At 38.7% G+C, this 27,439-nt stretch overlaps 1 protein-coding gene and 1 long non-coding RNA gene across 6 annotated transcripts in view; one reads left to right on the forward strand and one right to left on the reverse strand.

Annotated features, from left to right (window-relative positions):
• Nucleotides 1-27,439, reverse strand: part of SEMA6D (semaphorin 6D) — a 573,864-nt gene that overhangs the window by 131,720 nt on the left and 414,705 nt on the right. The gene's annotated exons all lie outside the window — the stretch shown is intronic.
• Nucleotides 653-26,734, forward strand: LOC309867415. Of its 4 annotated transcripts, none has more exons than XR_014313159.1 (5): nucleotides 653-912; nucleotides 16,165-16,273; nucleotides 17,340-17,431; nucleotides 18,907-18,984; nucleotides 25,426-26,734. It is a non-coding gene; the product is annotated as an uncharacterized lncRNA (long non-coding RNA). The 4 variants fall into 4 exon arrangements; XR_014313160.1 differs by having other exon boundaries at nucleotides 16,168-16,273; XR_014313161.1 differs by having other exon boundaries at nucleotides 653-908; nucleotides 16,160-16,273.

The raw sequence follows: 27,439 nt of genomic DNA on the forward strand, positions 1-27,439 counted from the left end.
ACAGAGCTGAAACGGAGCAGGGAACAAAGTCCTGTCAACCTGATTCCTGGCTAAGGAATGGGAGTTTAGGTGGGACAAGCCAGGGGAATTCCCTCTTCCTCACAAAGGGAGCAGCATATCCCCCCAAACTCCCAGCCAAGGATTCTTTGGAACAACTCAGCCAGCTGGGGTCCAAGCCTTGCCAAGAGAAGGATTCCGTTAACCTTAGCCCATACCAGTTACTCTCAGAAGTATGAGGCAGAAATTAGGGACTAGAAATTTTGGAAAAGGTGGAGAGAGCAAGGAGAGAAAAGAGAGAGAGAGAGGGAGAGAGGGAGAGAGAGAAACACAGAGAGACAGAAATAGGGGCACAGAGAAGACAGAGATATTCCTAAGGCTACACAAACAGCAAATAACAGACCCAGGATTCACAGATAGATCCTCTGCCAACAAGCCCAATTTTCACTCTTTTTTAGCCTGCTACTTTGAAAAGAGTCCATGTGTTTTTAAAAATCTGCTTAAAGCCATGATATTTCTATAAGTGGCTCTTGTTTCCTGCTGTCCTTGCTGCTCAGCACGGCCACTCATTATTTCACCCTTGTCCCCGAGCTGCGTAAACACGTGGGAAGGGGATAAAGAGAGTGGATACTGCAGCTGCCCTCAGGGCCAGGAGAAGCTGTGGGGACCTGGGGCAACTCCTCCCCCCTCCCACTCAGCTCCATTTAACTTGGCTTTGAAAAGGCAGACCATTGGGGACCTCGTTTTTATCACCGGTGACTTCCTTTCCCAAGAAATGTGAGCCCTGTGGATATGAAGAATAATTGGTGAAGTACTTTGAGATTTCTTGAATATAAAGGACTGTGTAGGTGTGCAACATTATTATTACCACCTTCTGTTCAAGAAGTGATCTTAAAAAAAAAAAAAAAAAGGTATGTAATTTTCAGCTTTTCTCCCAGACTGGCCTATGGCCATATTTAACATTAATATCATATTCTTTTGGGTGCATATAATTAGGATGTTTTTTATGACTAGTTAACTCTTGACTTGGGAAGTGTATTATTATGTAAGATCATCTTTTCTCCATTACTAAGCAGCAGAGAGGCAGAGGTAGACAACCCTGATGAGCTTCAGTTCATAAAGGAGAGGAGAAAATATCTGCACTACATCAGATAAGGCTACTCAGACAGTTATTTGAAAAGATACCATGAATGTCTAAAATTCTTTTCAATTAATAAAGTGATCCTTTAGGTACATTGGAAGCCTTTTCATGGGGGATACTGGTCTCTTATTTGTGAGGGAATCACTGGTTTCACTAGAGTATAAGACATTTCTTTGAGCTCCCTCCGGGCTCAGATAATTTCACAAGTTCACTCTAAGGTGGAGTTGGGCAGGATTTCAAGGGTCGCTCTAAAGCCACAGCAAGCTTTTGAGGATAACAGACATATTTGTATCTTAACGACAGTCCCAGTTCTTTATATATCCTTTTCCTGAGACACCTTGGTTCATCCCATCTGCAGGGATTTCCCTGCAGATGGTGAGATGACTTGTACATGGGGATCTCGCCTCAGTCCCAGCCTGTTTGTTCTTCACACTGTGAATTATCCTTGGTGTCCAATACTTCTTAAAAGAAAAAATTACACATGCTTTTTTAAAAATAGATCTTATTTTTTAGAACAGTTTTAGATATGCAGAAAAATGTGAAAGATAGTTACCGAGACTTCCCATATATCCCTGCACGGTATTCCCCTATTATTAACAGCTTATGTTATTATATTTGTTATGTTAATAAATCAATATTGATACATTATTGTTAAGTAAGGTCCATAGTTTACTTAGATGTCCTTAGTTTGTTATCTAATGTCCTTTTTCTGATCCTGTCCAGGATACTACATTACATTTAGTTGTCAAGTCTTCTTAGGCTCCTCTTGGCTGAGGCAGTTTCTCAGACTGTTTTTGATGACCTTGACAGTTTTGAGGAGTGCTCATTAGGCATTTTGAAGAATGTCCCACTATTCGGATTTATATGATGGTTTTTTTTTTTTTTTTCATGATAATATTGAAGATCTGGGTTCTTGGGAGAAGACCACACAGATAGAGGGCCATTTTCATCACATGATATCAAAGACACAAACTATTAACACGATTTATGACTGTTGATGTTGGCATTGATCACCTGGCTAAGGTGGTACTTGTCAGGTTTCTCCACTGTAATAGTTACTCTTCCTTCCCATCCCCTTTTCCATTCTGCCATCTTCGCAAGGAAGTCAATGTGTGCAGCCCACACCTAAGGAGTGGGGAGTTATGCTCCCCCTCCTTGAAGGTGGTGGACCTCCATAAATTACTTGGAATTTTCCTGTGTGGGAGATTTGACTCTTATTTCCCATTTATTAATGTATTCAGCCATTTATTTATAACATTATGTGTTTATGAATATTTATTTTATTTTGGGGGTTGTAATTCAATACCACTTTATTTTGTTATTCAAAATATTCCAACTTTGCCCATTGGGAGCTCTTTCAGTTGGGTTCTGCGTCCCCTTTTTTTCACTTGTTTTAAGCTTGTCCTTATTTTCTGGCCCTACAAGAGGCTCCAGGTTCATCTTGCACACATGCTTTTTATTGGTGGAAAACATCTGGTTATCAGCAGTTGTCCCTTTAAAGAGATTTGCCCTCAACCTTTGAGTGAACTTGAGAGCAGATGTAGTTTAAAAACCCACGCTGACTGGTCCCTTGTGGTAGCAGAACTGTAGCCTCCTAAATGAAAAAGTGGCCCCAGATCCACATGTTACTGTGTGTGGATGTGAGGGTAGATGGCACAGACAGGCAGGTGACTGGACAGAAAACTATCCAAAGGAGATCGCAGCCCAGGGCCACTTCTCTTCCTGAGACCAAGTCCTATTTTCTCAAGCTCAGAGGATTGATCATTCGCAGCTGGGAGCAACCACGTAGACAACCTGACCCATCTACTCATAGAACATTTGAGTTGAGGCAGTCCATTTTTAAAGACATTTGGGGGAAATCTTTGGTTTAGACAGAAGTGAGAAATAGGGAGAGCAGAGAGAAACATCTTCTTGGCGTCATGTGCCAACCGAAATTAACCACTAATGAAAGCAGATTGTATTTAGCAGATTTTAATATAAATTAGGTTAATGGTGACACATTTGAAATAGTGCACTGAAAAATCAGTCTGTAATAACAAGCTAACAGATGTTGGCATTTTTATTATTAATTATACATTTCATTATCATCTGATTATTGTCAAACATCATTGTACAGAAAAAATCGTATAAATGATTCATACACATTTGTTACGTTGTTAAGGGGTGCTAGTGTCTGTTTTATTAATGCAGTGACTTGAATATTCTAATATCATTCCAAAAATCTTAAGTTTAATTAAGACTACTGAGGCATACATAATGTGTAACAATCATCTTTAGCTGTGCTTGTCATTGGCAGATCTCAAAGAATTTCACATCCTGATTTGTCTTACACCCTTCTAGCCTCTTCAGTGTAAGACCTATAGTGAGGAGGCTCAGGTTCTTAGGGAATATTACTAAACAAATATAATGGCATCATCGCATACCATATCATTATTTCTCAAAAAGATCCCAGACAGAAACCGTTATGAACCTGCTGTTCTAGAGCCTGGGGAACACAGAAATTGAGTGTCTTATATAAGCAAAATGAAATTAAGAAATGGGCAGCATAAATAGTCAGTCACGAGACCAGTACAAATTTCAGGGTGGGTTATTTGTTTGTTTTTTCTCAGATAATCTTGGTCAAATCTGCTTATACAATATATATCCTACTGATAGTCTATTTGTACCAGGAGCATAACCTTTGTACTTGGATATCATTCTGGTTATGGTTTGTTGAATACTTCAGACATATTAGGGACTGTAATGAAGTCTTGCGATGCATGGTTTTTCTGGAACTCACATTTGGCAAGTAGTTCCTTGACTGTGTTGGAGTGTGGGTCATTGGTGAAGACTGCGGAGCATGGTGTGGAAACTCCCTATGTTCCCTCCACAAAGAACTGGTTATAGAGTTGGAGATGATTAGCAGAAAGAATAGCTTATATTTGGCTAGTGGGCAAATACTTATTTGCATAACTGAAAGGTTCTAAAAGCCCTTCTGAAAATATCTTTTCCCAAAAACTTATCATAGCGTCATACCTGTTTACTACCTGATCTGTGATTCTCAATGTGGAAGTCGTTCCCCTTGGAAAACTAAGATGCCAGTGACAGAAGGGGAGTGTGAAATGTTCCCATTTTTTGAACACAGAAGGCAGCTCATGGGTTCTCTGCCATTGATACACAAAGGAAAAATTGTGTCCTGTATCAGACAAGCATTTACCTGGGAGCACTAACCGGGTTCTAAGGACATGGAGCAGTGGATGGGCCAGCCAAGCAGCTGCTCATGATTCCCAGTCCACATGGGGTGATGGAGCATGAACAGAAATAAAACAAAATATTACATCAATCAGAGCCTCTCAGGGAGAATGCTGTTTGGGGTAGAAAGGAGTATTTTATTAGCTGCTGGGGTATAAGTAAAGGTCTTCTGGAGCATACTCTAGTCACGATAGGTGGCAGCTACATTACTTTTCTAGAGGATGTGCTCAGATCAGAGAGGACCTTTTGTTTCTCTGAGAAGACATTAAAAAAAATAATAATAATATTGTGTCCAGAGTTGAGTTGCTGAGAATCATTAGTGGGGTGTGAGCGTGGGTTCCCTTCTCTGCCCTTCTCTCAACAGCACTGAACTCCTTTTTACTTCAGGCTCAACCACTATTTCAAAAACACCGAGTTATCTGGGCTTCAATTTATTAACCTGCTAAGTGTGCCCACACATCTCAGTTAGGCCTACAATAGCCAGGAGCAGGGATGGGCCTGATGAAAAATAATTAGAGAAACCTCCAACAAGGGGAGATCAGCTAGCAACATTGATAAGAGTTTTGTATATGTAAATCTGGGTTCCAGGGCTCTTTTGTACTGCAGGTCCTAGGGCTATGGCAGCTCTGTAGTAGGACTGAAGCCAGTATGTGGCTTCTCCTCTCTGACCCTGGTACAGTGCTGCCTGCTGGGACTGGTACGACTGCACTGAGGTCAAGGAGTTTCTTGCTTTGGTCACGAGATGTTCTTGATGTTAGAGGCATGGGATCGTATAAAGGAAGTAATAGAAGAGGACTGGCCAGAAGGCATCACCTGGGGCTCGGGTAATTGCAGAGGCGGGGAGCCCTGAGAGCCAAGGAGGGCAGGTTCGGCTTGATGAGATATCTAGGGTAGGCAAATTCAGGGAATGGCTCTACTCCATGCAGAAAAGGAGAGAGAGAGAGAGTGCGCACGTGCCTTGCGGACAGTCTGTATTTCTTTCGTAATTCTACTCGTGCTTGGCTTTAAGAAAAGTGTTACCAGGGACAAAGAGGTACATTCATGTCCTCTTTGGGTGTTATGCTGGTTCACCCATGATCAACCTTAATCTTCAAGAATATAATTCAAGTTTTAAAAACGTCCCTTAATTCAGAAAAGAGGAAATTCTGTCTGTGGTACTTTTTTTTAAAGTTTTTTTTTTTTTAAGATTTTATTTATTTATTTGATAGAGAGTGAGAGAGAGAATGACAGGGGAGAAGGTCAGAGGGAGAAGCAGACTCCCCATGGAGCTGGAAGCCCAATGGGGGACTTGATCCCGGGATTTCGGGATCATGACTTGAGCCGAAGGCAGTCACTTAACCAACTGAGCCACCCAGGTGCCCATCTGTCTGGTACTTTTTATTCTCTTACTATTTTAGTTTTTAATAATTTAATAATTTTTAGTAAATGTATAAAGTTGTGCAACCATCACTATAATCTAGTTTTAGAACATTCCCATCATCTCTGAACGTTTCTTGTGCCTGTCTGCAGTCAGTCCTGCTCCTCATCTGCATCAGTTTTGAGAGCCAAAGCAACACACACAGGTTGAATATTCAAGATTGCCTCCATGAAAACAATTATGTGCTTGAGACTCCTAAATAGAATGCTCCTTAGTCATGAGATTTTTTAAAGATATAAGTTTCTAAGATATAAGTCTTAATTTATTTAATTTTTAAAATTTCAAATGCTAAGACATAAGTTTTTAAAATTATCATTTTTTGGTCAAGGGCAGTCTTTATTGATGCAACCAAGACAGAATATCTGATCATGTGTTTTTAGTAAAATAGTACACAACATCTGTTATGCATGCCTGCTGATATGGTTGCCTGCCTATCAGAAACCAGATCCTTAATTCTGGCTGCATATTTTGATACCCTGGTGTAGGGTATTTTCCAACATCGACAACCAGTTCTCTGATTCCCTAGACACCAACCACATGTTCAATATCTAATTATTACACCAACTACCCAGTATTAGCATAGACCTCAAAGTTTAAAAGGTTCAGTCCCCCAAGACTATCCCCCTTTTCAGATGCTAGTTATACATCCTGGGACTCCTGCATTTCTGACTGACTGACTATAAATCAAGGGTCCCCATGACCCCTTCTGCAGGTTTGATAATTTGCTAGAACAGCTCACAGAACTCAGGAATACACTTTCCTTTCTTTTACTACTTCATTATAAAGGACATTATAAAGGTTACATTTCAAGAACCAAAATGAAAAGGTACATAGGGTAAGGTCCTGAAGGGTCCCAAGTGTAGGAGCTTCTGTTCTATGTGGCTGGGGTACACCACCATCCCAGCACATACCTGTGTTCACTGATCTGGAAGTTCTTGGAACCTCATAATTTAAGGTTTTTTATGGATGTCTTATTATCCAGATATAGTTGATTAAATCACTTGCCACTGGTGACTGACTCAATCTCCAGCTCCTTTTCTCCCTCTGGAGGTTGGGCGTGAGGCTGAAAATTCCAAGCTTCCAATCTAGAACATTCTAGTGTCCAGCCCCCATCTGAGGCCATACAGGGGCTACCAAGAGTTACCTCATTAAAACAAAAAATACTCCTATAACCTTTTTCATTCAGGGAATTCCAAGAGTTTTAGGAACTCTCTGCCAGGAACTAGGGACAAATATCATATATCTTTCTATGATACCACACCTGGAACCACTTTAAAAAGTCTTAGTTCATAGGCTATACATCTAGAATCTGATCTAGTTGATCTTAGTAGGGTCTGGATGATTTTAAAAGTGCTCTAGGTGAGTCTAAAGTATAGCTGAATTTGATAATCACTGTGAAATATCTGTTGATCCCCTTCTATGTGCTTAGCAGGGACTATACTGAACGTGATGGCAATTACAAAGGGAAATAAAGCTTATTCCAATGCCTCAAGGATTTATAATCTAGAGTTAGGATCAGATAAATGAGTGCGTATATGGTAAAACAAAGAAATGTGGTAAGAAGATATCATTCTCTGAAGACACAATAAAGAAGCAATTGCTTTTGGCTAGAGGGAGTAGAGAAGGCTCTAAAGAGGTGGAGGCCTATGGTCTAGGCTTTGAAACATGACAAAGACATAGAGAGAGAATGTGGAACAGGTGTTATAGTCCCAGTATATGACTTAACCTCAAATTTCATAGACAACTCTGATATCTTATCATGGTAAAAATATCCTTCCTTTCCTTGACTTCCTTATTCTAGAAGGAAAAAATAACCATTCCATTAAAAAAAATCCAGGTATACATTTATATGTTTAACAAAGATTCTTTATTCCTTACTTTCTCTACAAAGAACTTGAGGTTAATAAAAAGTTTAAGGAATTTATGCAAAAATCAGTGAGGACCAAAATAAATACATTCCATGTTCTGCTACACATCATTCTGGCATACCAAGTATGTACTTGGTATACTTTTGTATGGTGAGCTTGACACATTTCATATGAATAGTCAACCCATGGTTTGGGAGGGAAAATGTGCTAAGATATATCTGTGGAGTAATACCTGTTCTGATATTAATACCAATTTGCAGGACTGTTTATTTCATAAGTAAAGAGTGTTTGTATCTCAAGTTTGTGCCTTCTAAATTTTCCATGAAGTCGTATAATTATTTTTTAAAGGGAAGTTAAAGGTTTATAACATCTGATCTCTGTTAGGGAGTAGAGAAGACAGTCGACATAGGATTTATCATTGAGGAACAGAGTCTAATGTTCGAAGGTCATGGCATTGTGACGATAAAGTAGAGCAGTTCAGGTAGCTCCAAGGTATTAACGGAATGCTGGTGTTCACTGTCCCATTGAAAGAGTCAGTAGGTTTACTCCACTCATTTGTCATTTACCTCTGTGATTCTAATGACTAGAAGATGTCATCTTCACTGAAAAGTGTATCTCTAAGGTGAGGACCCTAAATGAAAATCACATGTGCAAACAAATCCCTCTGAAGGACTCTTCCGAGTGAAGGGATTTCACTTAAAGTATGTTTCATTTACCATACATACGATGTCTTTGAAGTCCCATCTACTGGTGGGGATTACAATCTAAATTTGGCAATTACTACTAGGAAGTTTTGTTTTTAAAAAATCACCTATAGAATATTAAAATCAAAAGGGAACTTCTGATTCATCCAGAATGGAGTGACCCCATTATTCTCAGAAACTCTCTTTCATAACTAAAAGACTCTGGACATCATATAACAACAAGCATAGGTAGGTCTAAAAGATGAAAAAAGGCAAACTGTATAGGGACATCAGGATTTGAGGAATGACAAGGTGGTGAGTTCCCTGGATTTCTTTATTGTATCTAATATACCCTTCAGAGGGGGCTTTTAGAAGCCAACAGACACTGACTTAAAAAGTGCCAAAAAAAGACATGTTGCATGTTCCCCCAGATGATAAACCAGGAAAAAGATAACCTAAAAGCAAGAAAACTTTTTGACAATACTTGCTATCCTCCTGTCAAACACCAGTGGAAAACCGGTATCATCACCCCACAGTTTCAGTAGAGAAAGTGGAGAATTGATCTTCCACTCCATACCCCACATCTGGAGAAGAAGGCAGTGCTCTGATGCCTTTGCCTAGTGGTATTGATGAACAGGAAGCTGATCTTCTATTTCCCATCCAGCAGACATAAGCAGTGTTTCAACTTCCCCCAGTGGTAGGGTGTTATAAACAGGGTCTAGCAGTAAGCTGTACCGGCATACCTACTTAGAAACAATGAGACTGAACAATGTTAGCTGATACTTCTGTTCTCCCTACCCTCCCCATGTGTGGTGTGTCATGGCATGCAGTAGGTAACTAAGCCTACACTCCTGCCTCTCACCCAGAATCAGTGAGGTTTGAGAAAGGACTAGCAGCACTCTGCATAATTTCCTCCCCTCCTGTGGTGGCAGTGGAACCCAATGGGGAGGTGAACTTTTACTCTTACCTTGTAACAACAAACTGGTGTGAGTTAACCCTCCTTTTACCCTACCCTGATGGGCCAGTGCGGTGGTAATCTTCCACCCAACTCAAAATAATGAGAGAGTATAAATTGGTGCTCCACTTTTTTCAGGAAGGTATTAGCAGCACGAAGGGGAGAGCGAATGTCTATCCTAATCATCTACAACAAGGAAATATGAGTAAGTTCCCCATTTTTGCTGGTGTTATTGGTGCAGAAAGCTAATCATATACATCCACCTGACTTTCACTATATGTACAAACTTGGGGTGGGGGGTTGAGGGGAGACTGCATGACAAAAAGGAAGATTAAATAGGATCCAGCGTCTCATAATGTAATATCCCAAATGTTCCAAATGCAAAAGAAAAATCAGTAATCATACCAAAGAACCAGGAAAGTCATAACATGAATGAGAAAAGATAACCTAAAGACATCAAACCAAGATGTATCAGGTGTTAGAATTATCTGACAAAGACTTAAGCAGCCATCAACAAATATTTTGACAAGTAATTACAAATTATCTTGAAACAAATAAAAAAAGGAATATAAGCAAAGAAATAAAAATTATTTAAAAAAATAAAATGGAAATTACAGAACTAAAAATGTAATAATCAAAAGAGAAACTAGCTGAATGAACTTGGTAGTAGAGTGGAGATGACCAAGAATAGAATCAATGAATCTGAGGACAAATCAAGCACTGGGTGTGGTGTATAAACAATGAATCTTGGAACACTGGAAAAAAATTTAAATTAAAAAAAAGAATTTACCTATTCTAAATAACAGAGAAAATAGATTGAAAAAATTAACTGAGTCTTGAGCGATCTGTGGGACAATAACAAAGTAGCATTTGTATCCTCAGATGTCAGAAGGAAAAGAGAGAGAACATGTTACTGAAGAAGTATTCAATTAAATAATAGCTAAAAATTCCATAGATTTGACAAATAACATAAATCTACAGATTTAAGAAGTTGAAAAAATCCTGAATATGCTAAGTCTACAAAAATTCATATCCAAGATACATTATAATTCAATGTTTGAAACTAAAGTCAAAGAAAAAAATTGTGAAAGCAGCCAAAGAGAAATGACATTAACTTATAAGGAACACCAATTTGAGTGACAGCAGATTTCTTATCTGAAGCCATAGAAGCCAAAGGAAGTGCTGCACCATTTCAACTACAGAAAGAGAGAACTATCAAGTATGATTTCTATATCCAATGAAACTATCCTTTAATAATAAAAAGGGAAAAAAAGACATTCTCAGAAAAACGAAAATAAGGAGACTCTGTTACTAGAAAACTTACCCTTAAAGAATTGCTGAAAAGGAAATATGGCTAAAGAAAGTAAATAAGAACAGAAAAGGTTTGGAAATTCATAAGGAGAGAACATTAGAATGGGTAAAATAGGAGTAAATATAATTCAGTATCTTCTCATTTGTCTTTTAAATCATATTTGATGGCTGACACAAAAATTGTAACACCATTGAATGTGGTGTTCAAAATATGTAGAGGATATACTTAACGCAATTATGCTTTAAAAGTGGGGAGGGTAAAAGAACCTAAGTGCAACTGGGGTTTCTACACTTCACTTGAAGTGGTAAAATAATGATATCAGTACATTGTGCTAAGTTATGTATATATATTGTAATATTAAAGCAAACATTAACAGAACTATTAGATCATAATATACTTATAAGTACTATAAATAAACCAAGTTAGAATCGTAAAAAAATATTCAAATAACCCATAAGATATGAAAAAAGAAACAGTAATAAGAAAGAGTGGAAGCAGAAAACAACAAAATGACAAACTTAAGCCCTAACATACCAATCATTATCTTAAATGTAAACACATGGCTTAACTATATGCTGTCTATAAGAAACTCACTTCAAATTCAATGGCATAGGAATGTTGAAAGTAAAAGGATGGAAAAGATTTATTTACAAATAGTAACAAAAAAAAATCAGAAGTGGCTATATTAGTATCAGATAAAATAGAATTCACAGTAAAGAAAAATTACTAGAGACACAGAGGGATCAATTCACTGCAAAGACAAAATGATCCTAAATATGTACATATCAAATAAAAGAGCTCAAATAACCCAAAAGCTGGCAGAGCTGAAAAGCAAAATAGACAAATTCACAGTTATGACTGGAGGCCTCAATGTGGCCTTTGCAACAACTGATAAGACTACTAGACAGAAAATCAGCAAGGCTATATATGATCTGAACAACACAACCAATCAATAAGATCTAATCAACACAGATTGCATATTCTATCCCAAAACAGCAGATTATACCTTTTAAATAAGTTCTCATGGCACATACTTCCCAAGATAGACCATATCCTGTGCCATAAAACAAACCTCAACAAATTTAAAAGAATCTAAAGCATACTGTGTTCTCCGACCATAGTGGAATGAAACTAGAAACCAAAAACAGAAAGAAAATATGAAAAATCTTAAAATACTTGAAAAATTAAACAACACTTCTAAATAAGCCATGGTCAAAAAGGAAGTCTTAAAGGAAATTTAAAAAAATACAGAGCTAAATAAAACTAGAAACACAACATATCAAAATATGTGAGAGGCAGCCAAAGCCAGTGATGAGAGGAAATTTTATAGCACTGAATGCTTACATTAGAAACAAGAAAATGTGAAAAATTAATAACCTAAGTTCCTATTTCAAGAAACTAACAGCAAAAAAAAAAGCAAAATAAGTCCAAAGCAAGCAAGAGAAAGATAATCATAAAGAGCATAAACCAATGAAATTGAAAAAAATAAAATAATGGGAAAAAATCAATGAAACAAAAATACAGCTGTTTGAAAAAAATCAATAAAATTGATAAATCTTTAGCAAGACTGACGATCTAAAAAGAAAGAAGACACAAATCACCTATAACGGGAATGAAACAGGGGCTATCACTTCAGATCTCACCCCCAGAATAATAACAAAGTGTGTATTGGTTTCCTATGATTGCTGTAACAAATTACCATAAATGTGGTGGTTTAAAACAACACACATTTATTCTCTCACACTTGTGGAGATCAGAAGTCCAAAATCAGTTTTATTAGGTCTCCCTCTGGAGGGTCTAGGGATGGGTTTATTTCCTTGCCTTTTTTAGCTTCTAGCTCTTCATTCTTTGTGCTCTTGGCTTATGACATCTTTTTCCATCTTAAAATCCAGCAGCTTAATTTCCTGGTTCAGTCACCAATTGCTTTCTTCTCCTTTTATAGCCAAATCTCCCTCAACCTCCATTTATAAGGACACATACGATTGCATTTATGGCCCACCTCTATAATCCAGGATAGTCTCCCCATTTCAAGACACTTAAGTGACAGCAGCAAAGCCTCTTGTTGCCATATAAGGTATTTGTAAATCTGCCATTTACAGATTCTAAGAATTAGAACCTGGATACCTTTGAAGGCCCTTATTCAACCTACTACAGAATATTACAAATGACTTTATGCTCATAAATTCTACAATTTAGAATAATGGATTTCAAAGAACTGCCAAAACTCAACCAAAATGAAATGGAAAACCTTCATAGTCTTAAAATCATTAAAGAAATTGAATGCTTAATTAAAAAGCACCTAAAAAAGAAATTTTCAGACCCAGAAGTCATCGCCAAAGATTTATACAAAACATTTAAAGAATTAACACCAATCTTACCCAATCTCTTCTTGATAATAAAAAGAAAGCATATCAGAACTTATTTATGAGGCTGATATTATCCTGATACCAAAATCAGACAAAGATGGTACAAAAAATTACAGATTAATGCTTGTCATGAACTTAGATGCAAAATCCTAAAAACTTTTAGCAAATTACAGCCAATAATGTATAAAAGAATTATATACCATTACCAGGTGGGATTTCATCCAGGTAGGAATGCCTGATCAAACATTCAAAAAATCAATGTAGCGCATTACATCAAGAAAAATCACATGTTCATATCAGTTAATGTAGAAGACTCATTTGCCAAAGTCTAAAGTCTATTTATGATTTTTAAAAACCTAGAAAAGTAGAAATAGAGGGAAATTTGATTTTAACAATCAGCAGAAAGCCAATAATTGGCATCACCATACATAACGGTGAAAGACTAAACACTGTCCTAAGACTGGGAATCAAGAGGGCATTGTTTTTCATGTCTGAAAAACAATCTGAGGGGTTTAAAGTGGTGGGGGGCGGGGGGTGGGAGGTCTGGGTACCAGGTGGTGGGTATTATAGAGGGCACAGATTGCATGGAGCACTGGGTGTGGTGAAAAAATAATGATACTATTATGCTGAAAATAAATAAATTTTTTTTAAAAAGAGGGCATGTCCCTTTTTACTACGCTTATTCAACATAAAACTAGCATTCCCTGTCATTTGCAGCAAGGAAAAGAAATAAAAGGCATATTGGCTAGAAAGGCAGACATATAACTGTTCTTATTTGCAGATAATATGATTGTCAAAATAGAAAATCTCAAAGAGTTTACATTGCAAACTCCTAGAACAAATGAGTTCATCAAGGTCATAGAATAGAAGACAAATATCTCATTTCTATGTAATTAACAATGAACATGTGAAACTGAAAATTAAAAACATAGTATCATGAAATTCACTCCTAAAAATAAAATACTTAGATAAAATTAACAAAATATGTAGAGGATCTGTATGATGAAAATTAAAATACTGATGCAAGAAATTAAAAGAAACCTAAAAAATATCAAGAGCTACACCATGTTCATGAATGGAAGACTCAATGTGTAAATATATCAATTGTCTCCTCCAAATTCATTAGTAAATTTAATGCAATTCCTATCTGGCTCCTAGGAACTTTTTTGTATTCATAGACAAGCTCACTGTAAAATCTGTATGGACGGGCACAGGCTTTAGACTAGCTAAAACAAACTTGAATAATAAAGTGGGAGGAATCACTCACTCCAAAATTAGAGCCTAGTAGATAGTAGGAGAAATCAGCCCACCCAGTTTCATGATTTATTATGTAGCTACAATAATCAAGAGCGTGTGGTATTAGTGGAGGGATATACACACAGTTCAATGACACAAAATATAGAACTTAGACCCAAACAAACTGTCCAATTCATTTTTAACGAAGGTGTAGAAAAGCAATTCAGTAGAAGAAGGATGGCCTTTTCAACAAGTGGTGCTAAAGCAATAAGCAAAAATAAATGATAGATGGATAGATGGATGGATAGATGGATGGATGGATAGATGGATGATAGCAAGAATTTTTATTTGAACCTCACAACTTATAAAAACAATGACTCAAGACAAATCACAGACTTAGATGTAAAATTAAAACTATAAACCTTTCAGAAAAAAAGAGAAAGTCTTCAGGATTGAGGGCTATGCAACAAATTTATAGACTTGACACTAAAAGTACAATCCATAAAATAAAGAAATACCTCAAATGTCTTCAAAAGTAAAAACTTTTGCTTTGCAAAAGAGCACATTTAAAGGATGAAAAGATGGGTTATGGACTGAGAGAAAGGATTTACAAACCTCATATCTGACAAGGAACTAGGATCCAAAATATTTTAGAAACCTAGGAAATAGTAAAAATCCAAATAATCCAATTAGGAAATGAGGGAGAATTCACTGAAGAGGACACATAGATGGCTAATAAGCACATGAAGAAATGCTCAACATCATTAGTTATTAGAGAAATGTAAATTAGGAGCACAATGAGATATCACTACACATCTAAAAGAAAGGCTAAAATAAAAAACAGTGATGAGAACGTAGAGAAACCGAATCACATATATTGTGGGTGGAAATGTAAAATGATACAGCTACTCTGGAAAATAGTCTGGCAGCTTCTTAGGAAAAGGAAACATGCAACTACCACATAGCCTAGAAATGCAATCTTGGGTATTTATCTTTGAGAAATGAAAACTTACATTCACATAAAAACCTGTACACAAATGTTCATCATAGTTCTATTTTATAATAATAGTTTATAATAGTTTTATTCATAATAGTCAAGAACCAGAAATAACCCAGGTGTCTTTCGGCAGCTAACTAGTTAAACTGTGGTACATGTCTAGCAGGTAATCAAAAGTGTGTGGTATTAGTGGATGGGTAAGCTAGCAGGATAGGATAACAGGTAACTCTATTCAGCAAAAAAAAAAAAAAAAAAAAAGAAGGGGGGGGCAAATTATTGATACCTGCAACAATGTGGATGAATTTTCAGGTAATTATTCAGGTGAAAAAAGCCAATCCCAATAGGTTATATAGTGTAAGCCCATTTATACAACATTCTTGAAATGATGAGGTTAGTGGTTGCTGAGAGTCAGGGGCCAAGGGATGGGGAGAGGGCGGGGTATAGCTGTAAAAGGGAAATAGGAGGGATCCCTGTGGTGATGAAACTATACTCTATCTAGACTATACCAATGTTCATATCCTGGTATGATATTGTACCATAGTTGTGTAAGATATTACCATTGGAGGATAAAGTGTACAGGGGCTCTCCTCTGTACCATTTCTTACAACTGCATGTGAATCTTAATGATGGGAAACTGTAATGGTTTAGAGATGAGAATTAAAGTGATTTAGAGAACATAACTGATGGAGACAGAGCTAGAATTTTAACCCTGGTCAAACTTAAAAAGTTAGAACACAGATCAATGGGATCAATTAATTGTTTCATTTACCTATTTCCACATCACCATGATTTCTACTTATTGAGTACATTATATGTTCTCAGTGGTGTTCCTTGAACAGACGGATCTCAAAGCAGCATTTGCTATAAATGGATCTGAGAATAATCATGTCAGAGACAAAGATGAATTTATTTTTGTTTCTTTACACTTTGCCCCCATCTTCAACCCACATCACCAGAGCAGGAGGAGGTTGGGAGTAGCTGCCAAGCAAGTCAGTGCCACCACCTGTGACAGCTGTCTCCCTAATCATCCTCATCATACCAAACAAGGAAAACCTGGCTGTGGAGAGAAGGTGAGCTCTCTTTCTTCTACCAGCTTGTTTGTGCAGAATTACACTTTTTTGGTAAGCAACTCTCTTTCTTGTTTCATATAATGCCTCTACTGTTAGTGTTCCTTTGTGCTTCCCGTTCTGTCAAATGATTTTAAACCTTAGGAAATTGAATTCTGAATATCCTTCAAACAAAAAATTGCATGCACATGGAACATTGCCATCAGCCAAAATATTGATATTTTCTGGTAGATAATTCAAGGCTGACTCCTGGTTACTTGGTCGACACCCCACCCTCTTGAACAAGAGGGCTTGTGATGCATTTCCAAAATTAAAAGAGTGTAAAATGGGCATGGTATATGTAGAAGGGAAGTTCATGAAAACAGAAAAATAACAGTAGCAGCCGCCACAGCAAAAACCTACGACCTACCTACTGCCTCAGGGCCCTTCTTTAATTCACCTTTCTTGGTTTCTTTGAAAATATTGAAAACTTACTTTTTTTTTTTTTTTTAGGATGACAAAGGAAGGGTTTTATTGAAGGGTCTCCATTTCTCCAAGCCTTTGGAAAGATAATGATGATAGTCATTTAGAAAATCCACACTCGGTGTTACTGGCCACTTTTATTAAAAAGAGGACCTTTGAGTTGGAACATCAGTGACATGCCCACTAGAGGACATTCACATGCTCAGAAAACTCACATTCCTTTATGCCACAGATCATTGCATCAGTACATCTAGGAAAGCCGGTGCCTGCGCTTCTGTCCTGAGGTTTTGTGAGGGAAGTAGCCTTAGCATTCTGATTGTATGTGGAGCCATCGAGGCTGGGGCAGCCCTTCCCACCATGCCGTCAGAGCTCCCCGTTGAGTGACACACTCATTCCAGGGCCTGAATCTTACTCAACAGCTTCACTGGAGAAGTCTTCTGGCCTAGGAACTCTGTCTGCCTGGAAGGAGTTTTCCTCATGGGTACTGAAAGCAGTTCTGTATGCCTCAATGATCTAAGCACAAGCTATACATTTAAAAAGTCTACGAATGCTCAGTCTCCCTCTTCTCTCTCTCTCTTCCCTCCTTTCCTTACTCCCTCTCCCCTAGCCCCCCTCTCCTGACTTTTCAGAATCTCTTGACTCTTCAAACCCAGAGAATCTTAACTAATGGTCTCCAGAGTGAGGTGTGGCTGCTCAAAGGTATGAAAAGTATTATTATTAGGGGCGCCTGGGTGGCTCAGTGGGTTACAACCTCTGCCTTCGGCTCAGGCTGTGATCCCGGGGTCCTGGGATCGAGCCCTGCATCGGGCTCCCTGCTCAGCATGGAGCCTGCTTCCTCCTCTCTCTCTTTCTCTGCCTATTTGTGAAATCTGTCTGTCAAATAAATAAATAAAATCTTAAAAAAAAAAAAGAAAATTATTATTATTGGAGTATAAGAGGAAAAAACATGAAATTGTATTTGCCTATAGTTCGTTGCATCCTTTTAAATTCCATTTCTGTAAATGTATAAAATTTAGTAGTAGTACACAATCATGCATGTAATTTTTAAGTAAATAAACATTCATATTTTTGTATGTATTCTCAATAGATATTTTACTAATCAAGACATACACATCAGAATTGTAGAGTCCACACATCTACACCATGTTTGGCAGATAACTGCCCATCTTCTTAGGGAGAGAGATTTTTGCAACCGTCAGTACTGGCTAGTCTAAATATTCTATCACTGTCTGTGTGTATGTATTCATTCACTTTAATCACTTAAAATTATTATAGCATACAACCATTAGGCCATAAGCTAGGTAAATGGCTTTGGTTTAGAATTATTCTTCCTCCCCATGAGCAAGATATTTCCCCAAAGAGTCTTTGGGAAGAAAAACGATTTGTCAACTAGAATCTCAGGCCCATTTGATCTCTCCCAAACTCAAAAGAACAATTCAACCTTCTCATAAAAAAAAAAAAAAAATCTGTGAAATGATGACAATAATATTTAACCTGCAAGGCTGTTGTAAAAACTAAATTCATTAATGTAGCATGTTGTTAATTGGAACAGTTTAATAATGTAGCAGCAGCATTTTGATTCTCGGAAATAGCAATGCCCTCTTCCAGTCTATCTTAAATAACCTCATTTTCTTTAATATCTCCTCAAAATATATTTCAGTCATTTATGACTTGATGGCTGAAAGTGGATGTCCCACTCTGCTGGAGCCACATGGAGCTAAAGACCTCTTCCCAGACCAATATGTCAAACCTCATTTAATGCATCTGGGAAATATGAATTTGTCCTGCATTTTCTTTCTATAATGGCACTTCATTGCTTACTCACATTTATCTCCTGGCTAGTTATGTGTCCTAAGTGTTTTCCCACCATGTTTATGCTATATTTGCGTTACTGGATTCGTGTTCTTTGGAGGATGACTTGGCATTTGCCATATTTCAATTCAGCTTTGTTGATGAAATAATTTCTAATCTTTCAAGAACACTTTGGGTTTTTTCCCCCACAACTAGAATTCTGGTAACCCCACCTAATTTAATATTATGTAGAAATGTGATGAATACATTTGTAAGGTTTTCATAAAGATGATAAAAAAAGTTACTTATTTCCTACCAGAAAGCATTTGATAGAGCTTCCCAGGTCAATGCCATTAATAACTTGTTTTATCTTCTTTCCTCAGGCTAAAGGAAATGTGCAAGGCTGTGGAATGCTAAGCACAATAATATGGGTAAATACCCAGAGCTGTGAGGATATGCAGGTATGGTTCCTAACACAGTTTTGGGAAAGCAAGGAAGTCTTCTAAGACCCTGTGACATCTATGTAGAGACAGGTTAAAAAAAAAAAAAAAAGTGGGTGAGGGTCAAGAAGACTATGCCACAAAGCAGGTGTAAAGTTCTGACTATATTTCTTGTGGGTACTGAGAGTCGCTGTGTACGGCAGAGGGGACTAGGCATACTAGTGAGGGATTGGCACGTCTAGAGTAAGGACGGATTTGAGGTCACTGGGAAGACATCCATGGACTTGTAAAGCAGGATCCTGATACCCTCATATTTGTTTTATAGAGAAATTAAAAATTACTCTCACTTCAGTGTGAAGAACAGATTACAGAGATGGCCAAATTTAAAGCAGAGGGATGTTATAGCTATCTCTATATGTGTCTTATCTTGTCTTCTGGGCTCCAGGTACTTTGAAATATGTTGGTTTATAGTTTCCCCATCTATCACCTGGCATGAGCCCTTGAAAATGTTCTGGGTACATCATCTCTGCACCTTCTCCCTTGTCCATCATGGTCACCACTGTGTGATAGAACATAAACTCGTCTGGACTGCATGTTCTTCATAAAATACTATTTGTATCTTATACACTGTTTGTATCAAAGAGACTCATTACTGAATCACTAGACTCTCAGAGCTGAATCACTGAATCACTTCTAGTCATTCTTCTCATGATGCACTCTAGCATGCTCCTAAGAATTGTTCTATTGAGTGGCATGTCAGTTAAGATATGTTGGCTATCAGAAAACATTATTTTGCTTCAGTTGCCTTGTCTGTAAAATAAGGATGATAATTTTACCTACACAGTGGGGTTATTATGAGGATTAAATTAGTCAATGTAAGTAAAGTGCACAAACTAGTTGCCTAGCAGATATAAACACTCAATGAATGTTAAGTATTGGGTTGGGATTTTTATAGTTACTTTAACTACAGGTAAATGCCGGAGTGTCTAGGAGTTCACAGTTCTCAGGTGGCCTTACCAATGACTGACCAATGCAGGCCTATGAAAGCCCAGATTCCCAGCCTTCGATGGAACAAACCTGAAGGTATAATTTATGCTCCAGAGCTCCCCATAGGATCAGAGCAGGAATGAGACTTTGCCTGAACTCACATACCTACCAAATTTCTCTTCTGTCCTTCTTGCCTCCTTCCTTGCTAGTTTCCCCGCAGAACCCTTCTTAAGTCAGTCACTCACACTCCATGCTTGTTTTAGGGTTTGCTTCTCCAGACCCTCCTCAGAAAGGTGGAAGGAGCAAGGAGAGGGAAAGCTGGAGAGAGGCACTGAAGCACCAAGGGCACTAAGAAGGAACTCAGCTCTTCCAGACCTGGGCTGGTTCTCCAGTAGCTTCTATGGTGTGTTGGGCTCAGCTGACATCCCTGGCTCTAGTATACTACTCCTCTTTCACATTCAGGACAGAAGCAACATTAGAGGAAATCTCGTGGAAAACAAGCAGAATTTCAGCCTCATTTGGAGACAAGGAATTTGAACTTTGGTTACTCTTACGCTCAAGTTTTGAGATTCCTTGCGAATGAGGGTAGCTGAATCAGCAATCACTCCCGTATTTTCAATGGCTGGGTTTGGCCTGCATAGATTCAAAGAGGCTTGCTGGTTTAAAGCTACCACAAAAGGTTTTGGTCAGGAAGTAATTTATAACCTCAACCACCAGCAATTTACCCTGATGATTCCTGGGTGAGTTTTTGTCCTGTTGAATCAGGCCTCTCTCAGTGGTGCCAGAAGAAATTTCCACCTTATTATCAGCACCATCTGGGTTACTACCCTACTTATCAAGGAAGCAGCAATTCCCAGCCTTCACATCTCTGAAAATGAGAAGTGGGGTTAAATTGTGATACTTGAAGACTAATAATTTCTCAGTTTTCATAAACTTTTTATGCTGTGAAGTGTCATATTCTTTCTTGGTAGCTCTCCATAACAATAGTGTGAAGAAGGTAAAAATCGATTGAATTATGTCCATTTGACAGGTGAGAACACTGAGGCAAAGAAAGGTCAAGTGAGGTCCTTAAAGCCACAGAAATGGAAGATCTAGAGCTGGGAGTTGAATCGAGTCAGGATTTCCTGACTGTGTGTTCTGTGCAGAGGGGGTTGGGTTGGGGAGTGTGGGATGAGACTGTAGCCACTTCTCAGTTCTCCAAGGCACAGGAGCATCTGAGAACAGCATGTGGAAGTGAGACAAACAGTGCCTGTGAACTTGGACACTCTGAGGCTCCACAGAAAATTGCCCACAACCCCACAATGACTTTATCCAACACAAGTGATTTCTTTGCACAGATTTAGACTTCCTTGCCAAGGAAGATCTACAGTGAGTCATTACTGTTGATTCACTGGGCTTATGCATTTAGCTAATTCAGCTGAAATAAAGATTCTATCCTGGGAGAAGAGTTCGGACATGCAGAGCTTATAACTCGCACATTTCTGTCTCTGGCTGTGACTGTGGCTTAGGACATTGGGCAATCCTTCTGTTTTATTTAGCAAAAAGGGAGAGACGAGTATCTATGACATGAGTGAGTACTGCAGATGAGAGCTGCTGGGATTCTCACCTGTCGTTGTAAGTGGGTACACAAGCATGCATGCACGTATGTTCACCCAAGGGAGACTTGAGAAAATGCTACCATTTAGACTAGAACAGGCTGGATGAGTTCTAAGATATCTTCTTACCATGATTGTGAACTAATGAGGATAAAAGAGCCCATCTATGTGAGCTGATAGGCCCATTGTGTGCACCACACAGCTGTCCTTTCATACAACCCTGGGTGTTGCCCACTGTCCTTCCTCCCCTTCTGTTAGGTCCTTCTTACTGTATACATTCAGGATTCCATGCTGCCAAGGGTTGGCAAACAGGGTGGCATATAGCAGGACACTTAGACTGGGTCTCTTTTTCCAGGAGTGGTCACTAGTCATCCAGCCTGGGATCAGGCTAGAGTTTGGTCTGCCCCAGCTTCCCCTTGCCACAGGGGAGGGGTAGGTAGATAGGATATATTCCTCCAAAACCCCTCTAAACCTAAAGCAAAAAACACATCCACAATGAAATAATATTTGCACAAATAGAAGGTAATTTTTTTTTTTAAAGCAAGCACAACCACTCAGCTGCAACAACCACCCCCTAATTTATTGCCTGTGGGACCCACTAGATCATGGCGTGCTGACAGCATGATGAAGTAGGGAAGATGGATACACTGAGTGTCAGTACAGCTGGCTGATTTGCTTTTTAAAAATAACCCAGGACTGGATCAATAAGTAACCAGAGGCTGCATGTTCATCTTAATTTTGAAACTTTAAATATTAGTTATTCTTTCCCCTGTGCCCTGAAATTACAAGAAGTCTCTATTGCCTTGACATTGAGAACAAAGCAGACTGACTGTTGATGTACTGAAGTGGTTGTTCTTACCCCCTCCCCTCAGGGACCCTCCCTCTGAGGCACAACTATACAATAACATGGGAGAACCCTTGCAAAAGGACACACTCTGTTCAAAACATGCCCAGGATGGGTACACACGAGTCACAATCCTTGTGTATCACTCTTTAGGAAGTCAGTGCTGTCCTCGATTGCATTAATATCTATTAATGCTTAGTGTCTGGGCAAAGGGGAGGAGTGTCACCACACTGTGATCTGCCAATACCTGCTAAGGACTGAGCTCAGATATGGGTGCCATATTGTAACCCCCCAGTTTCCCTGTCACCATCACCCCTTTTCTGAAGCATGCTGTTCCCTTACTCACATCCTGTATTGACCAGTAGATGTAACATGAATAAGGAAACAAAATTTAAAAATCGGGGCTTTAGAAGGTCCTCAAAAAAAATCGGTGTCTGTGACCTTTGGATTTCCCAGGCCAACAAAACTGACACAGGGCTGCTAATCTTGATATTTTTCTAAGTAAGGATGTTATAAAAAACACAGACAAAAACTGCCTTTACGCTCAACATCAGTTCATTTTAAGCAGCCCTTTTAATGCCCCAAATTCAGATTACAGAGCAGTCCTGTAAGCCAGAGTTTCTCAGATGTTAATGAGTGTCCAAATCACCAGGATGGCTTGTTAAAAACAGATTCCTGGGCCTCACCCCCAGAGGTGCAGATTCATAAGGTTGGGGGCCTGAATTCTACATTGATAACAAGTTCCCAGGTCATGCTGGCATTGCTGGTCTGTGGACCACATGTCAGGGAGAACTGCTGTAAAGAAAACAGAATTAGCTTGTTTAGAACTCACCGCCTTGTTCTTCCAATTCTTTTGTCAGGGCCAGAGAACATGATCTCTTACATGGGCTTTTGTCTGCAGACCCACTGGCCAAGCATAACCCTTCTCCTGAGGCCATATCCCTCCCACTACATATCAAAGCACGTGTCGTCCATGGGTTTGAACAATCCCGCGCTCAGCTGCATGACTGTAACTAAGGCTTGAAGATGGATATAAGGCTGTCCTCCATTACCTCCACAACACACTCACCGAATTAGTAGCTTAGTTTCCTCCAAAGGGGAGAAGCGGGGAAACTCAGGAGCAAAGACCCTAGAGACAGGGAAGTATTGTTTGTTGGTCTACATGGTGACTAAGGCAGGTCTTTCTTTAGTGGTTTGACTGTTTCTGCCCAAGTTTCACTGCCTTGGAAACTACTTGGTGCCCAGAAATACCAATGGTCGAGTCTTGCAGCACACACTCTTATCCACTGAGCTGCCCCCAACTCTCCCTTACTCAAAAGGGACTGAGGAAGAGCCTTCTTGCCCTTGGGTCACCTCCAGAAAGTCCTCCTTCACCTCCATTCAGGAAGTGGCCCCGATGGACAGAGTTATTTATACTACCTCAGACTCTATTATTTATCAGGCAGGCTGAAACGCATTGTCTCTTGGAATCTTCATATCAACCATAAGAGAAAGCTATTATTAGCTCCATTATTTCTTAGACGAAGAAACCTCTGTGCTCAGTAAACTTGTTCAATGTTACCCAGGAGGTGATTCTGTATCACAGCAGTCACTCCACTCTACCTGCATGTACACTTATTTTTAAGATTATTCTCATTCTGCTATGTTCCTCTTTCTACTCTTTTCGTCACAGAGAGGTGGCAAAGGTCAAGCGTGAAGCTAAATGCAGAGTGGAGATTAACTCTACTATCTCTATAAGAAAAAACACCCAAGTCCCTGTAGCCACATCAGAGCAAAGCCACCCAATTAATTCAGTGATGAGATCAGCCACATTGATCGGCTGAAGAGTCAAGTGAACAATACAACTCATTGATTGGATGTTTCATTTTTCAGAGGCTTGTGTAGACATAGCACAGGAAGTCTCTTCCAAAAGCGTTACCATAGCACCAACCAATTGGTCTGCTTGTCTAGCCTCCTCTGCTTCCCCAGGCAGTCCTTTTAGAGACTCAGTCAGAGGACTGCTTGTCTAGGTCAAGATCTCAGCACCTCTCCTTGGATTGGGTGGCTTTTCAAAAAAAGAGCTTGTCTTCCAGGATAGTCTTATTTCAATTACTAACAACCTATTGACTTTACGTTTACAAATTGCTATGTTCCTTTTTTATTATTATTATTAGCAATCCAAGCACTGAAAGAGAGCCTATGGTATTATCCCCATCTTACAGACAGATGGGGCATGAAAGCCCAGAGAAGGTAGGTCACCTAGCAAGCTAGACTGGGGCCAAAATTGTTTCTTCCAGTTTGAATATTCTCTGAACCATCTTCTGCCTTCGCAGGGATAAATCAATGAAGATGCATTAACCTTGAGAATCAACTCAATTAGGGAAGAACAGACAGGAATTAGAATAGACATCTTATCAGGACCATACCAAATGGATGCCTAGTAAAATCTCAATTGGAGGAAAAGAACTCAAATGAGAAGAAGATGTTGAGAGTACCCAATAGTTATACTGCATCTAGCCCTTACTTTGTACCAGGCACTGTTTTAAGTGTTCACAGATTAACTCATATCATCTCTAGTTCAGTCCTAAGAGTTAGGTACCATCCCACTTTATAGATGGCAAACTGAGTCTTCTCAGGGTAATTTAACTTTGGTCAACAGAAAGGGATCTAGACCAAATAATTTAACTTTGCAGCATATATTTAGGCATTGTGATAAATACTTCTTAAAGAAAGAATGTTCTATGATATTTCCTTATTATAGTGGGGAAGAAAACCAACAAAGAAACCAAACCAAACAAAACATATAAACCTGGCCATTTCCTTCTTTCCTTAAGGCCTATTTATGTTGCCATGTCATATACCAAGCAAATAAAAATTTGTCTATATCAGCTCTGACAAATACACTTTTATCAACCACTCCCTTAAAGAGACAACAAAGAGGATGAATGTCACCACATAATACATAGCAAAACTTTGTCCCATTAGCAACTGCTTCTCATGGTCCCCTTAGACCCTTTATTTTTTCACCATCCCATAATCAACTTCTGATTTTCTCAGCCAGTTTCCTACAAGCATCCAGGCAACAGACTGAAGTCTGAAAGGCGATGAATTCTTCTAATCCTTTCCTACAGACTGTAGGTAACCTTGGAGGAGACTTTGGAGAAGCAATAATAAGCTCCAGCTTCTGAGAGGAATCCTGAACCCAACTAACAATGAGATCAAGGTAGAGTGATGACTTTGGCAGACGACTTACCATTGAGCTCAGAGAAGGCAACAGCTCATGCCTGCTAATGTTCACGCCTGGCAGCTAAGTTTGCTGCTGCAAGTCTTGGCCCTGGGCTAATATGTGACTAGAAATTCAGGTGTAAAAAAGCATGTATGCCAAAATCAGCTGTTTCTTAGCAGTTGAGTTGAAGCAGCTGAGGGACTAAAATAATACTTCTCAACATATGTGCTGTGCTGTCTAAAAGTCATAGAACTGTTCAGAGAAGATGAGAAGGCTGGGGCTTGAATCCCATAAAGGGGGAAGGGAGGGAGAGTTAGGAAGAAAAGTGTACAGTCGACATTATGTGTCTAGTCTTCTATTTTCGACATTGACTTTTCCATCTCGGACACCAGGAGTTCCAGCACTTAAAAAGCACACATCTAAATCTCTCATGCATGCATCCTTTACCCACATAAATAGCTACACAATTAAATGACACCCTGTCCAGACCCATCTACAATTTTTTTCTTCAGGTTCAGCTTTGGAGATCAATGGCAAGTAGTCCAAAATCCACACACTCCTATTTTTTAAAAATCCACATTGTGCCATAGCCAAGCCGAGTCCTGGAAGTGGAGATTTTTTAAGTTAAGGTCCAGTTACTTGAGAAGAGCACGGTTGACAGAGGGTGAGCAGTCAGTAAATGATTAATTCCAGTATGACATGATCATGTTAGAATGTGCACAGAAGACTACAGGTGCTCCAACAAGGATATACCTAAACTACAGGAAGATTTCAAGGTGGAGGTAATATATGAATATCTGAATTGAGCCTTAACATGTGTTAGAAGTTACATGTGTTACCAGACATTCAGAAGAAAAGTAGTCTTTAGTAATTGGCTATTGCATGTCATTGCATATATTTTTCATTTAAAATGCAAACCTCACAACCATTTCAGATTTTAACAATCCATCTGAAATGGTTTTCATCTTTTTGCTTTATTAATGCAAATGCTTTCACAAAGAGAAAATTTCTGCCCAGGCCTTGCTAAGTGTTAAATAAAATAGAATTTCCCTGTTAGGTATGGCACACTTCTTCTTCCTTTTATTATCATCATTTGGATTGATGTAGTAATAAAGGATCCTGAAACCAAAAATTCAAATATATTAGAATTCATGCCCCTTGGGTCTCCCTTATCTATTTTCTTTGATAAGGCTATTTTTTTTTTTTTTTTTTTTTTTTTGGAATACGTGGGGGAAACATTTTAAGACTTCCTCATTTTTGAAAAATAAATGCATAAGCAGACACTTTTTTCTTTAAACATCCAAGGTGGTACATATATAAATGAAGTCTTAATTTTAATCATTCTAACTACGAGAAAGCTGTCACGGTAAAGTCATGAAAGCTGGTATGTATTGGGTTGAAGGAAAATTTCCTAGTGTGCTCCAGGGATTCACCCTGAGTTCCAGCCACTGTGGGTTTATTCTTTAATAGATTGTGGTTGATATATATCAGAGCATTAAAAAAAATGCATCTATTGAATATAGCTACTGAGTAAATATTAATAAAAACATAACCAAATATTGGCAAATGGTGGCAATATTATCTCATTTAATCATTCAATGAATCCATAAGGCAGTTACTGTCATTAATCCCCCATGAGAAGGCTGAGGCTCCAAGAATTAAGTAAATTGGTAAGGTTACACACCCTAACTGGCAGAGTCTAACTTCCAATGCAGGGTGGTCTGACTGCTTCTTTTTCTTTTTTTCTTTTTTCTTTTTAAGATCTATTTATATAACTGAGAGAGAGAGAGAGAGAGAGTGAGGGCACAAGGAGCCTGACACAGGGGCTCAATCCCAGAACCTTGA

This window comes from Mustela nivalis (genome assembly GCF_964662115.1).
Source record: "Mustela nivalis genome assembly, chromosome: 6".
NCBI classification, from domain to species: domain Eukaryota; kingdom Metazoa; phylum Chordata; class Mammalia; order Carnivora; family Mustelidae; genus Mustela; species Mustela nivalis.